Source organism: Lonchura striata, chromosome 1, assembly GCF_050655825.1.
Source record: "Lonchura striata isolate lonStrDom1 chromosome 1, ASM5065582v1, whole genome shotgun sequence".
Lineage (NCBI taxonomy): Eukaryota > Metazoa > Chordata > Aves > Passeriformes > Estrildidae > Lonchura > Lonchura striata.
The window spans coordinates 54,102,716-54,115,646 of record NC_140703.1 but is presented as its reverse complement, the minus strand read 5'-3'; the positions used below and the strand labels follow the sequence as shown (position 1 = coordinate 54,115,646).

The 12,931-nt window shown below is 34.2% G+C and overlaps 1 long non-coding RNA gene across 1 annotated transcript in view; it reads left to right on the top strand.

Annotated features, from left to right (window-relative positions):
* The window catches only part of LOC116183654 (uncharacterized), a 34,263-nt gene extending 24,685 nt beyond the window's left edge, over positions 1-9,578 (top strand). Inside the window, exon 2 of the long non-coding RNA XR_014954287.1 lies at positions 5,071-9,578. This is a non-coding gene — a long non-coding RNA (uncharacterized LOC116183654). The remainder of the gene's footprint in view (positions 1-5,070) is intronic.
* Positions 9,579-12,931: the final 3,353 nt, after the last annotated feature.

The following is a 12,931-nucleotide window of genomic DNA, read 5'->3' as shown; positions in this document are numbered from 1 at the left end:
GGGGGTGAAAGAAAGCAAATTCACATATAAAAATCACATTAAAAGATGACTTAGTATGTCATCTGTGTTCTGTTCCTCAGGGCCCAATGAAGTAGTTCACCAGAGCATGCCAAAGGACTTAGGGGAAGTCACTTAGAATCATTCCAGTATCTCTAAGAACTTGAGAGAATAGATGGGGGTCACAGACTAAAAAATTGAATATATTTGTCTATGATGTTTGGCAAGGGATTGATATTTTTTCTTGTCCTAGGTTGACTGTATGATGCCTTTATCCCCAATCATCTGCCCTGTTCATGTTGAATAATAAGTTCTACACCTTTAAGACTTGTTCCAGGAGGGAAGGAGTGGGGGGAAGAAGCACGGAGTCTGTTTTCAAGAACTGCACTCCCTCCTCCACATTCCTGCTCCTGGACTGAGTTGTCTGCGTCCAGACGGACAACGAGACAGAGCTCTCCTTTGGTTTTTTTCCTAGTCTAGTTAGTTTAGCTAGCTGAGGCAAAGTTCCCTGGACTGTGGTTTTTTCCCTTTCCCTGGACCTGCTCTGGACTGTACACCAGGAGAGCAGCAGCAGCGCCGGTGGCCCTGGGGCCGGGCCTGGGCCATGGCATTTCCAGCGCCGGAGGGACTGAGCAGAGACTGAGTGACCCCAGCTGCAACCTGAGGGATCTTTCTGAGATTGTCTCTCTTGGAGTGGCAAGAAGTTTTGTTGTTTAATATTGTCTAGGTTTGCTAGTTTAACAGGTTTTTTCCACTTTTCTCCAAAGAGGTATCTTTCCCGAACTGGTTGGGGGAGGGGCCAATTGAATCTGCTTTCCTGAAAGAACCCTTTTGGGGGTTTTTCCCCAAATTTGCCATGAACCAGGATATTTCTTATGGACTGTAATAGCAGTTGTGACATATCAAAACCACAGAATGATTGACTCTCCCACAAAACATCCCAAATATAATCTCAGCTCTTATTTGTAGTCATTCAAGGTGGCTGGAAAATGATTCTTCAATAATAGTTATCAATGGTTTGGGGTACAATTATAAAGCATCTTAAACTGAAAAATGGTGTCAGAGTCAATTTTTACTCAATGGTATGATAGAAAACAGAGTGTAACTTCTAATATTTACTGATGACATCCATCCAAAAGAAGATTAAGTTTGATAAAGAGGCTCAGACTTGAAAATGAGTCTAACAAATTTGTTCAGGATGTGTAGTCAGAAAGATGAAATTCAATTAGTACAAAATAAAAATGCTTTATTTCTCAAGGGGGACAAATACCAGTGGGGAATATCTGGGTAGACATCAGTATAGCAAAGGGGAGTTCTAGCAGTAACCCTGTATTATGCACAAAATAAGTGCCAAAAGTGTGACATAGCTCTAAAATAAGCAAGTCTCATTTGGGAATATAATAATAATATTTTTTTTAGAGGCATTCTAGGTCTGGAAAATAGACTGAAAAGAAATTTCTCTCCCAGTTAGCTGTGAAAATGATTTGTCTCACAGAATTCAGCTCAGTTTAGATAGTGAAAGAGTGTGAGAAAGAGTTTAAGGACTAAGCCATCTGACCTTGAACTTCTGCTTGATTTTGGTTGAAGTCAAATAAAAACCTAAAGAATAAATCTGAAGCAGATACAACCATTCGTCTATCAAGGGCACAACAACTACTTTTTAGATGTCTGTCTAGAGACAAATTTCACAGTTGAATGCCAAATTGTCCAGGGAGTAAGCTTTCAATTTTTGTCACAAACATGGTCAGCTAGCAATGGTGGTCTGAACTCTTCTTTGTTACTGTTTTAAAGTTGGAACTCAAATTCAAAGGAAAGAAAAAAAAAAGAAAAAAAAATCCCCTATAACCAGAGTGGAAAAAAAAATTGAAAGGAATCTTCTGCTATTTGCTACAAGCATGCCACAGCAGGAAGGCACTTGTGATGAAGTGCCAATTACTTTTGAGGTCCCAAAACTATAACGTCAGGATCTAAATCATGTGTTTCTGTTCCTGTGTTTTTTCCAGAGGCTCAAACCCTGCTGTTAGTATTGTGAGCATCTAAGAAACTTGCTTCAGTGGAAAAGCTGAACATAGAAGTTAATGCAGTAAATTGACTGTTTTTTTAAAAAATGGACTTTTTTATATGTATTTGAGTATTTTATCATTCTGATTCACCAGATTCACTGTGCCACTCTTGGCTGCTTAAATGACTTGTCACCATCAATGATACATGGCCATACTGCAGTGATTTCTCTGTAGGTAGCCAATGTTTTCCTGATTAACCATATCATGCATTATAAATAGCTACATACTTCGAAGTGATATATAATTGGATTTATTTCTCAATAGATATGATTAATATGCTAAGACTAGGACACCATTGCAGAAAATATTATGGAAGGTTTTTAAACCTTTTCCCAAAAAGGTGGGATAATAGCAGAAATATGGAAAATATACAGAAAAAATCTAAGGCAAACCAACTTCCTCCTGTTCTCAGAATCTGATTTGTAAGTATAGATAGAATAGAGATTGCAAGTCATATGGGAGAACGTATCTGCTGAAAAGATCTTATTTTCTATGACCACTGTTATTTTCTTTGTGGAAAAAGCATAATCATATTCACTTTAATAAAACCACATACAGTAAAAAAAAATATACAGAATTATTATTCAACCTTTTAAACAAATCATCTTGTTCTATAAATCTGCCGTGCTGTTTTTATACCAGTTATAAAATATGTTCACCACATTACACCCAAAGGCATATCTCCTAAATATGTAAATACCTATAGTAATGAGATTACAGTACCTCAAAATAATTTAAGAAATCTGCATTGTTAAACTTCCTTTATGCAGAAATCTGTTTATCACTGTTTATGGTGGAAAACACAATTAATTTTTCTATTAAATGAAAGCAAGATTAACATTGCTAGTATTTTCTTGAGCTGTAACTCACATATTTCTTTTCTTTTCTAGCTGAATTAGAAATGCATAGTCAAAACAGACACTACTGGCATTCAGTGTCTTGCTCAAAACCACTAGTCCAGCACATCTGGTTATCTGTTTGCACAGAACTTATATTTGACCTTGGCTAAGAATTATCATACAGAATATGCACTGTTAATTTGTAAAAGTCATTGAAGAACCATCAGAAAATTTTGGCTTTGAAACTTCCTGGATCTTAATTGGATGAAACCAAAATAATATAGAATAAGCCATATTTGTTTGGTTTGTTTTAATTAATTTTTTATCTGCTCTGTTCATGTGATTTAGAAAAGGAAGATGAAATAATTTGGCTAGCTCTAAGTGTGATGTGCAGCAAAAACAGCACAATAAAAATACAACAAACTTCTATTTTTCTCCTTTTTTAAATATAATTGTAAAACAAGATTCCACCAAATGACAGGTATCCAATTTAGAAGTATGAAGTTACCTAATTAAGGAACAAATGCTGCATCAAAAGGTGAAATTCAGCTGATTTTATTTCTGACATCTGTGATGCAGACATTTGCAGGAGTCTATACCTTGGACTCTGTACTGAGGGAAGAGACATTTCAGGGTCAAAGTCATGTACATGATCAGAATGAGATGAATCAAGCTTTGGACCCAATTGTCAATATTAACTAGATCTTACTATAAACCTTGAATTATTCACTCAAATATGAACAGCTGATGTTAGTTGAATCAAACAGTATTATTGAAGTAATGATTTCTTTTCTGGGTGTATCTTGCACCCATAGTCACAGATTATGATAAAGCAGCAAAGAAACATAAGGGAAAGCACTAGAGGGAAACATAAATTTAGAATTACGCCAAATATTTTGGTATGTCTGGAAAAATATTAGTGCCAGTATATAAAGAAAGATGAGTTTCATGTAAAATTCTGTGCATTCACACCAGGAAATCTATAGACTATGTGAAAAGAAAAATAGCCAAAGTGGACAGAAACGCAGACATTTAGATTAACTAAGTTTGGTTTATAAGTTTTTTAATCTATAACATTAAATTAGAAATTAAAGGAATATTTCTAATCTCTGAAATGTTGGTAAATTCTCAGCCCAGTGGTATCACGACTGACAACAAGTCATTTTAAGCTTGGACTGACTACTTGATCAGAAAAATATTATCTGATAGTCATGCTGATATTGATTTTCTTTTAATAACAGCAATATTAATGTCCAAATGCATGTATTTAGCGATCTATATGAAATGTAAATTCTAATAGCAGTATTTTTATTCTGAAAAGAGGTAACTGTGTCTAGAAAAACATCAGGCTGTCTTTAGAGGAGCTTTTGTTTAAAATCTATATCTTCTATTTTATATAATCTTTTTCAGTATCACTATTTATATTACATAAAAATAGTTGCTTTATTATGAAAATTAATGTTTGCTGCTTATTGTTTAAAATTCTTTTAAAATAAATATATTAACTATAGAATTTTAACAGCATCCCATAGTGTTCTTTATTCAGAAATAAGCTTATACCATAATCATTTGCAGTGCAAACATAGCTGTCATTTATCTTTGCTTTGTCCTTCTAAACCCTCCTAAACAAAGTAGCCAACAGTAAACTGTAGGTGTGTTTTATAGACCTTATCAGTCTTTACAAAATACTTGTAATCTTAGTCACTTGTATATATGATTGCCATTTGTTACCTGAAATTAATTCCTCTTCTTCAACTCCATCTTAATACATTTTTTGTTTTCTCCTCTCTTGATTGATCATGGCTAATAAAAAGTTCTAACAATTTTTACTTCACTGATCTAATTCTTCCTTAAACTTGTGTATTATTTACATAATTAATCTTCCTTCAAACCATTTCCCTACAATTTCAGATCTTCTCTCTCCTATCTCTTCTGCAATTGTGATTGATTATGATTTATCAGGGGAGTATTTTCATCTTATTTTCTGCCCCCTTGGGTTTCTGTTTTAGTCACACTTTCAAAAATTTTCAAACTCATTGGTGTGATTATCAGTTAAATAGCTATATTGATTTTTCAAAGATTAAGATATAGCTCTAAATCTGAATAGGACCTTGATTTCTTTCACAGCTCATCCTGCCTCTCATATATTTTCTGTATTTTTTCTGCTCCAGAACATCTGCAAAATACATCAGCAACATCATTATGTGGGGAAACACGGCAGAAGTGTTTCAGAAAGGAGAGAAAATGGTCCAGATTCTCCTGAAACCTGGTCTCACCATCAAGAAGAACAAAGTTAAGAGACCTGCTCAAGAGATCCAGTTTTTGAGAGTAGAGTGTGAGTAAAGTGTGAGTTAACTGTGTGTGACCCAAAAGTTTTCCTCAGCAGAGAATAAATTAATGACAGTCAATGGAATTGAAACAATATAATAAGAAAATAAAGTATATATCAAGACAAAAATAAGTTAATAAATGGTTTAAAATGCCTGTATTTATTGCCTTAGTATATGTGCAATACTTACAATAAGAAAGACTGCAAATATTGTTGTGAATGACTTAATGTTCACTTCTTCTGTCCACCTTTTAAACTGGCTAAATAAGCTTCATATTATTAGATATAAACTTATAGACTAGAACCATAGAATTCCCTGTCAGAGGAAGTGTTCAAGATAAGGTTGGATGGGGCTTTAAGCAGTCTGATCTAATCAAAGATGTCTGCACTCATGGCAGGGAGGATGATCTGGTGTCTGGCCTTTAAAGGTTCCCTCCAACCTAAACCATTCCTTGCTTCTAAAATGTTAAACAGTATTTGTCCTAGTCCAGACCCCTGAAGGACATCATCTATTATGGTTTCCCCTTGGACATTGAGCAAGGTAAAAGGACTATCATTTTTTGGTCACAGCCCATGTTCTCTGTCTGTAATCACCTCCCTGTCTCCCATATGTCTTAATATATATTACTCAACAATCTGTTCCATGATCTCTCTAGTCAGAAGATGAAGCTGACTTTTTTAAGTTCCAAAGTTCCTCCTTTTTTCTCTTTTTAAAAATTATTTTGATGTTCTCCTTTTTCCAGTTGCTGGGGACTTTGCCTCACTGACATTGCTTTTTAAAGATGATGGATTTATTTAATGAGGACTATGAAAACAAGAATGTTGAGTTCACTCTTGAACAAACATCAAAAAAAGATTGTATCTCAAAGAAAATTAAAAAAACTGATGTGCACGTTATTGGGATTATAACAAGTTCTTGTTAGTGATACTGCCATAAAAGTTGAGAAAGAAGTGTATTTAAACATAAAGTCAAGTCCAGATGCAATACTGTTTAAGTGCAAATAACTAATACATACACTGATCTTCTGTAAATTTAGGTGTACCATTTGAGAGAAAATTTAGCATTAATCAAGAAATTATAGTGTGGGAGAGGGATGGCTACTTATATGTCATAAAAATTTTAAAAGCTTGACAAATACCACTCAACTTCAGTTTACTGCTGAAGTAATCAAGCCTATATCTTAATATCTAGATAGTTTCCTTTTCACCTATGAAAACTGCAAGCAAAAGTAACCCAGGCTGATAACTGTAGCCATAGTGGTTGCAACACAAAATGTATTTACAGATAGGAGTCACTTTTTCTTTGGAAGAGTGGGATTGATTCTCATTATTCATTTGAAGATTTTGGGGGTAACTACTGCTAGGGAGAGAATAGACACCACTAGTCAAAGTCCAAACACATCCATCCAGTTTAGTATTCATGATCAGAATTTATTGGTTTCTGTATTTATATTATTTTGTGTATTCTATCTAAAAAATCATTTGCAGTTTCCTGTAATGGTTTTGCTGTTTTTAAATAGTCAAATTATCATTCTAATCTTCAGTGTATAATGCAAGTAGTTGAGCTTGGAAGCTGATGAAGACATTTCCATATAAATCAGGAAAACTTTCAAATAAGTAGGTATTAAGTTTACATTTCTATAATCACAAGACTAGTAAAGCATGAACCATTCTCTCATTTACAGTTTATGTATTATCTTTATTTGATAACCCTCAAATCCAACATCCCAAAAATCATGTGGTGGACAGTCTAGCTATCAGGAAAATAAGAGCAAACATGTAGAAAATCAGACAGAGGAACCCCTGTAAATTTTGGAGTTGTGTTATTGTAAAAGACACCTTTAATAAGATGACTTTCGAGTAATACTGCATAAGATTTCTGTATTCATAATGCTCATTTTTCATATTTCTCAGTGGATAATACATCAGAAGAGCTGTTATCCAACATTAAGCATAATACAATGGTTTTGTGAAAGGAAATGTAGGGCAAATTTTATTTATTTGTTTCATTTTATTTGAAAGTTTATTTATTAGAAGTGTTAAAATTTTCATAATTTGTTGTCTGTTTCAGTTTACACCATTAATTTACCATTTCTTTCTGTTGTTCTTGTCCCTTGAGATTTGTGTTGGTCCTTTTTAGACACTAACCTAATTAGTAATTATAAAATAATATAATGCAAATAGCAATTTGAATTGCTTTAAACCACCAAATACTCATTGTCACAATGAGGATGTATAATAACTCAGGATTACCAGAAGATAATATGGTTGCTTGCTAGGGCAACTTTTAGCTCCTGGTTGCTATTGTCACTACCAGAAAAAAAAAAAATCTATAGGCTGGTACTACACACCACGGAACAAAAAAGACACCATGTTGCAGTGGCTGAATAGATAACACATGTCAACTGTGAGAAGTACAGTGATTTACTTTAATAGAAACATTTGAAGTTTCTCTGAGTCACTTATCAGTGCCCAACAGCTTATTTCATTAGTATTTTCATATTTTCTTATGTTTTTAAAATCAGTCTGAGCAAACAGTATTAAGATCATGTGTAATTTACTCTTGTACATTTTGGGAAATGTATTTTTTAGGGAGAAAAAAACAGGATTAATACTCTAGTCTGTTGAGCTATAAGTTGACTCACATGAAAAGTAGAAAAAAAGACTAATGTCAATGTTTTAGCTATATTGTAGCATGTGTACTTGACATTGTAGTTTTCTACAAAATGCGTTTTAGTGAGCCTGGCACAAAAATTGGAGGACGCTGAAAAATCAAAACAGTGGCAGTATAGCAAAATGCTTAAGGCTTGATAAGAAGGCATGCTGATTGTTCATCACACAGCTAAAGTTCTCTTTGACATAAGAGATGTTTCAAGGATAGATCTTACATTATGCAAAAAAACCCCAACCCAAGCCCATTAGTATTTGCAGAGCAGAGCATAATGCAAAAGCAAGAAGCTTTTAAGTAAAAGAATCTCCATATATTTTTGCTAAGGAGAAATTTGCCCTTTTTTTAATGTAATAAGTTCCAGTTCAGAATTAAATTATGCTGAGTGTTATCTGGTTTACATAGCTTTTATACATCATTATTATTACTATCATCATTATTATTATTCAATGCATTATGCTCTGGTCAGATTATCATTGTTTATGTCAAACATATTTTAACATAAGCAAACTTCTTCTAATCTTCTGGACTATAACGTCTGCCTCATGCTTCATCTACTCTCTCAGTCTGATTTCACTATAATCTCTATTACCAAAACTGATGTAATTAGATCTGTGTTTTAGTGTTATAGTGAACTACACACACAAAAAAATCCCCAGTATAAGAGAGCTTTGAAGTACTTAGTGAAGTTAATATTTGGAATCTCCAGGTCAGAAATCTCACTTTTACATCTTTTAAGTCAAGCCTAATATCCACTGCCAAATGGATTTACTTAACCTAATTGTTATACAGAATAAAATAAGGGGTATCTTGTACTTGCTCTTATTTTATTTAGAGGGTGGAGGATGCTCTTTAGAGATACAACAACAGATAAAAAAATTGCAATTATATGTTAAAATAGACCTTTTCTGTTTCATTAGTGTATTGGGTTTGGTTGGGATAGAGTTAATTCTCTTCACATGTATGTAGTTCTCTTTCCAATTTGTTCTGAAAAACACCCTTGGTAACAGAGAGATGGTTTTGTTATTGCTGAGAGGTGCTTACACAGGGTCAAGACCTGTTTTGCTTCTCATTCCACATGACCAGTAAGGAGGCTGGGGTTTCTCAAGAAGCTGGGAGAGGGCACGGCTGGGACAGCTGACCCCAACTGATCAAATAGATATCTCACACCTTATGGTGACACACTCAGCATATAAATCTGGGGGAAGAAAAAGTAAGGGGAGAGCTTCTGAGTTATGTTATTTGTCTTCCCAAATCACTATTATGTGCGGTAGAGCCCTGGTCCCCTGGAGATGGCTGAACAGCTGCCTGCCCATGGGAAGCAGTGAATTAATTCCTTGTTTTGTTTCTCACTTTTGCTCTTTGTACCATGCTGTCTTTATTGCAACCCAAGAGTTGTTTCTGATTGTTGCCCTTTTGACTATTCCCCTCATACCACTGGACTGGGGGGAAAGCACAGGGCTGTGCTGCCTACTGGAATTGCACTACAACATCTAGTCATGGCATTTGGCCAACCCTTAAGCCAAAAACCTGAAAATAAAAGACATGTAAACTGTTAAATTTGCCCTGAAAAGTCAGGAGATCAATTTAGTTTTGATCCTGAAGAAATATCAACACAAATGACTTCTTCATGACAATGTATTAAGGTTATAAGGTTTCAAAATAAAAGACCATCTTCTTGAGAGAGAATAAATTGTTCTTCCCTATGAATCAAATTTCTTCATAAGACAGTAGTGTAGCACACTGGTTTTGTCACACTGAGATCTTGTGTAACAAAAAAATAACCTCAACACAAGTCTGAAACCACAATTCCAGTTTTTGTAGTGTTCTAACAGATGTACATGTAAGTTCTTTTTAAGTTGTTACTGCTTCTAGATTTGTTTGCTGTGACTGAGTGATCACTTGCGATTTTGTCTTTATAAATGCTGGAATTGATTTTTGCCCCTTTTAAGATTTTACTGTGAAAATCCAGAACATATCCTTGACCCTAAAGTGCAGCAGCAGCAATAGCAAACAACATATGATACAGATTTGTTTGTGATCAAGCATGTCAAGGTGAGTAAAACCTGATAAATGGATTCGCCCACTGCCACACACATCCTGTTTTTCCTGACTAATATATAGTGGCATTTTTTTTACTGAAGAATAGGAAACTCAATGTATTACCTACAGAAGACATAGTGCACAGTACATAAGACTTTACTTGGCTAAATAAAACATTGCTTGTGTTACTTTCTAATAACCTAACTATAATTACATTTCATAAAATAATATTTTCTTTTTGTTAAATAAGCATTTCAGGTACTTTCAGTATTTATACCGTGTCCAAGTCTCCTAAAAAAGTAGTATGCCATGTCCTGAAATAAACTCACAATACATTCACCCCTAGTGTCTGAATCAAATATTTATATGGTAATTGCATTCATATTGCAAATAACAGTAAAGCATTAAAACTCTCCAATATATCTGAGGTGCAAAATCTGTGCCCTTTCTTTCAGAAAACATGTAAGCGAAATCCCTCTAATGAAGCAATAAACTAGATTGTGAAATTCATTTGTTATCTTGTTTGATTCATTTATTACTACCAGTTGGAATTTAATACCATGTAAAATCTGTCCCACCAGTTTCCTTACACACATTTTCTACTGATGAAAAACATTTTCTTTCCTGCTGTTACTTTATAACAGGGAAGTATTATATTAATTTGAGAAAAATCCTTTCATTCTCTCTATTACATTGATCACAAACAAACCCACATCTGTGGAAGATGCAATGTCCCCTACCTCAAAAGAAATTCGCTATTACAATGGGAAACTGAAAGAAGAGCAAGTAGAAAATCTCCAGTTGTTCAAGCAGAATTCTCTGTTGCACCTCACAATGCACATGTCATTTGGTCATGCAGATTAAGGCAATTAATTTTTTGTTGCTTTTCACACCTGACAAATCAATCAGACAGTGATATAATCAGTAACAACAAAGGCTTTATGGAACTCACAGTAAACAAGACTTAATTATTGCACTCTCCCTATAGGGGGTGCACTCTAGGCAGCTAGACTATAATGCACATTAATTTTGCCTCTTTTTATTTTTTGTGTTCCTGTAGAGATTTTTATAGCAACTGAATTAAACTAATAGCTAGAGACTTTTATAAATTAATAATGCTGCAAAATTGGTTTGTCTGGAGATAGAACAGCTTTTCTCAATACCCAGAGAATGTTGAAATGGTTGTAGTAGAGATATAGAGACAGCATAAATTTAAAGTACATGAAACAACTACTGCATTTGTTTTTCAAATTAGTTCTGAAGAGAAAGCTATGTAAGCCCTTTTAGCATTGTCCTGATGTTCTTTTCAAAAGGGTTGTACTGTTCTTTTAAAATATAACATTCTGAATTGTGTAAACACAGTAAAGCATGAGCTTGTTTCTAGTCATGTTCCTTCTGCTATGAAAATTTTATTGTATATACACATGACTGAAAGGGGGCTATGGAGCAAAAAAAGCCATCTATTACAGTCTGATACACATCCTGTGAGAGTTTGTGTACCATGGAAATCCCTGTAGACTGATAAAATTTAAAGGTGCTATGCCTACTATAAATCTTTTAAAGCCATACCCCCCATTAAACCTGTAGGTGTGGGTATGATGATGTGCTTTTGATGTGACTGCTGTAAGAGCTGGTGTTGCAAAGGTTCTTAAGAACTCAGATGAGTAACCTCTATTTTAAGAGCAAATCTTCAAACCTAAATTTTCTTATTGAAGTACCTCAAAATATAAAAATGACAACTAAAGTACCTTCCCTTTCATCCTGAAGTTGCTTAAAGGCTTATAATTCTGATTTTGAGAGAGATAAAAACAGTTTGCTACTAATATTTCAGTGTAAGCAACTGCAATTCCAGAAAAAATTGGTTTCCTATAGGGAAATTTTAGAGAGGACTTAAACAATAGTTTAATAGCTGAAAACAGGATGACTTCAAATAATGATAGCTTGGATTGGTGTCTGGAAAACAGATTTATCTGCTATCTTTTAAAATGAGATATTATGATATATATATAAATAGTAGTGAGGATGTAGTAGAAGTAGAGACTGTAAGGAATGTGTATGATTCACTGTTTTGGAATAAAGAGACTAGAATGCTATAAGTGTTGTAAATATTAAATGAACTGAAAACTGACTCACCACTGGTTTCAAAACTGGAATTATCCATAGATTATGGTTGCATGTGCATAACATGCTAACATGCATGTTAGACATGCAAAAAAGGCAAAAAAATTTCATAATCCAAATGGAAAAGAACAGTGAAAGAGAGACAAATTAGGAATGAAACCATTTACTGATATTGGGGCGACAAACTGTAAAACCAGTATGAATTGGCATGAATTCCAATTATGGAGGCCATCTGTGAAACTATATTTTCATACTGAGAATATGGTCTGATGAGTATTGTGGCAATTGGTATAAAGTACTTCAAGAAATTCAGAACAGAGAATAGCATGTAAAAGTAAAGAAGTCAGAATGAAAACTGATCACACTCATTTTTAAACCTGAAACTCTGCTTAAGCTATACTGATTTGAAATAAAAGATTCTGCCCCAAGTATCCTGTCATTTCAGACTAATAGGCTGAGGTACAATGTCTTGTGCCTCAATGCTGACAAAACATTAATTTACATTACAAATGCCAAATTTAATTTTAATGGTGATGATAGTAACATGCTGTACTTGCAGGCTGTGGTGGAGAATTCATCACTAAATCATGTGCTCTACTGGAAAATTTTATCTAGTCCAGAATCAAGTAATTCAAAGAAATTACCTGGGAAGGTAATGTGTTATGCTGAAGTCAGGCTAGTGCCTGCCTAAAGTTTTGTAATCTATGTATTTGTTTATTACAACAAGTGGTCAAACCACAGACTGGAATAGTATTTCTGGGTAATAAGGATGATAGAATCCTGACTGCAAAGTTTAATTTAAGTACTTGTTATGGTCAAAAATATAAATGGCACCAATGGCACCATATGTAGGAAAATTTTCTCTGTCATA